The sequence below is a fragment of the Arachis ipaensis genome, chromosome B3 (assembly GCF_059453495.1).
Source record: "Arachis ipaensis isolate K30076 ecotype BB chromosome B3, ASM5945349v1, whole genome shotgun sequence".
Lineage (NCBI taxonomy): Eukaryota > Viridiplantae > Streptophyta > Magnoliopsida > Fabales > Fabaceae > Arachis > Arachis ipaensis.
In genome coordinates this window covers 91486487-91489456 of record NC_142438.1, presented here as the reverse complement: position 1 = coordinate 91489456, position 2970 = coordinate 91486487, and the positions used below count along the sequence as shown (strand labels likewise).

General features: G+C 42.9%; 1 non-coding gene across 1 annotated transcript; it reads right to left on the bottom strand.

Moving 5' to 3' along the window:
* Positions 1 to 480: 480 nt before the first annotated feature.
* On the bottom strand, positions 481 to 588 carry LOC148571561 (small nucleolar RNA R71). The gene has a single exon (XR_015908916.1). It is a non-coding gene; the product is annotated as a small nucleolar RNA R71 (small nucleolar RNA).
* Positions 589 to 2970: the final 2382 nt, after the last annotated feature.

The window sequence follows — 2970 nt, the reverse complement described above, 5'->3', positions numbered from 1 at the left end:
ACTTTGAAGAGAAAACTAAGGGAAGCTAAATTACAACAATCCAGAGACAACCTTATTGAAAATTTCGAACATGTAAAGGAGATGGTAGCCGAACCCAACAATAATAATGCAAGGAGAATGCTTGGTGACTTTACTGCACCTAATTCCAATTTACATGGAAGAAGCATCTCCATTCCTACCATTGGAGCAAACAATTTTGAGCTGAAACCTCAGCTAGTTTCTCTGATGCAGCAGAACTGCAAGTTTCATGGACTTCCATCTGAAGATCCTTTTTAGTTCTTAACTGAATTCTTGCAGATCTGTGATACTGTTAAGACTAATGGAGTAGATCCTGAAGTCTACAGGCTCATGCTTTTCCCTTTTGCTGTAAGAGACAGAGCTAGAGTATGGTTGGACTCTCAACCCAGAGATAGCCTGAACTCTTGGGATAAGCTGGTCATGGCTTTCTTAGCCAAGTTCTTTCCTCTTCAAAAGCTGAGCAAGCTTAGAGTGGATGTTTAGACCTTCAGACAGAAGGAAGGTGAATCCCTCTATGAAGCTTGGGAAAGATACAAACAGCTGACCAAAAAGTGTCCCTCTGACATGCTTTCAGAATGGACCATCCTGGATATATTCTATGATGGTCTATCTGAGCTATCAAAGATGTCATTGGATACTTCTGCAGGTGGATCCATTCACCTAAAGAAAACGCCTGTAGAAGCTCAAGAACTCATTGACATGGTTGCTAATAACCAGTTCATGTACACTTCTGAGAGGAATCCTGTGAGTAATGGGACGCCTCAGAAGAAGGGAGTTCTTGAAGTTGATACTCTGAATGCCATATTGGCTCAGAACAAAATATTAACTTAGCAAGTCAATATGATTTGTCAGAGTCTGAATGGAATGCAAGCTGCATCCAACAGTACTCAAGAGGCTTCTTATGAAGAAGAAGCTTATGATCCTGAAAACCCTGCAATAGCAGAGGTAAATTATATGGGTGAACCTTATGGAAACACCTATAATCCATCATCGAGAAATCATCCAAATCTCTCATGGAAGGATCAACAAAAGCCTCAACAAGGCTTTAATAATGGTGGAAGAAACAGGTTTAACAATAATAAACCTTTTCCATCATCCACTCAGCAACAGACAGAGAATTCTGAGCAGAATCCATCTAGCTTAGCAAATTTAGTCTCTGATCTATCTAAGGCCACTGTAAGTTTCATGAATGAAACAAGGTCTTCCATTAGAAATTTGGAAGCACAAGTGGGCCAGCTGAGTAAAAGGATCACTGAAATCCCTCCTAGTACTCTCCCAAGCAATACAGAAGAAAATCCAAAAGGAGAGTGCAAGGCCATTGACATAACCAAAATGGCCGAACCCAAAGAGGGAGAGGAAGACGTGAATCCCAAGGAGGAAGACCTCCTGGGACGCCCAGTGATCAATAAGGAGCTTCCCTCTGAGGAACCAAAGGAATCAGAGACTCATCTAGAGACCAAAGAGATTCCATTGAACCTCCTTATGCCATTCATGAGCTTTGATGAGTATTCCTCTTCTGAAGAGAATGAGGATGTTACTGAAGAGCAAACTACCAAGTTTCTTGGTGCAATCATGAAGCTGAATGCCAAATTATTCGGCATTGAAACTTGGGAAGATGAACCTCCCTTGTTCACCAATGAACTAAGTGATCTGGATCAACTGACATTGCCTCAGAAGAGACAGGATCCTGGAAAGTTCATAATACCTTGTACCATAGGCACCATGATCTTTAAGGCTCTGTGTGACCTTGGTTCAGGAATAAACCTCATGCCCCTCTCTGTAATAGAGAAACTGGGAATCTATGGGGTGCAAGCCGCTAAAATCTCATTAGAGATGGCAGACAATTCAAGAAAACAGGCTTATGGACAAGTAGAGGACGTGTTAGTAAAGGTTGAGGGCCTTTACATCCCTACTGATTTCATAGTCCTGGATACTGGAAAGGAAGAGGATGAATCCATCATCCTAGGAAGACCTTTCCTAGCCACAACAAGAGTTGTGATTGATGTGGACAGAGGAGAATTGATCCTTCAATTAAATAAGGACAACCTTGTGTTTACAACTCAAGGATCTCTCTCTGCATCCATGGAGAGGAAGCAGAAAAAGCTTCTCTCAAAGTAGAGTTAACCAAAGCCCCCACAGTCAAACTCTAAGTTTGATGTTGGGAGGCCACAACCAAACTCTTAGTTTGGTGTCAAACCCCCATATTCAAACTCTAAGTTTGGTGTTGGGAGGTCTCAACAAAGCTCTGCACATCTGTGAGGCTCCATGAGAGCCCACTGTCAAGCTATTGACATTAAAGAAGCGCTTGTTGGGAGGCAACCCAATATTTATTTATCTAATTTTATTTCTGTTTTTTATGTTTTATTAGGTTCATGATCATGTGGAGTCACAAAATAAATATAAAAATTGAAAACGGAATCAAAAACAGCAGAAGAAAAATCACACCTTGCAGGAAGACCTTACTGGCATTTAAACGCCAGTAAGAAGCATGTTTTGGGCGTTCAACGCCAGAACAGAGCATGGTTCTGGCGCTTAACGCCAGAAATGGGCAGCATCTGGGCGTTTGAACGCCAGAAATGCACCCTGGAGAAGAGCTGGCGCTGAACGCCCAGAACAAGCATGGTTCTGGTGTTCAACGCCAGAAATGGGCAACAAATGGGCGTTGAACGCCCAAAATGGGCACCAACCTGGCGCTGAACGCCCAGAGTTGTGTGCAAGGGAATCTTACATACCTAATTTGGTGCAAGGTTGTAATTCCTTGAATACCTCAGGATCTGTGGACCCCACAGGATCATCTCAGGATCTGTGGACCCCACAGGATCCCCACCTACCTCCACTCACTTCTTCTCACACCTCTTTCACACAATCCCATAAACACTCTTCCCCAAAACCCTTCACCAATCACCTCAATCTCTCTTCCCTATCACCTCTTCACCACTCACATCCATCCAC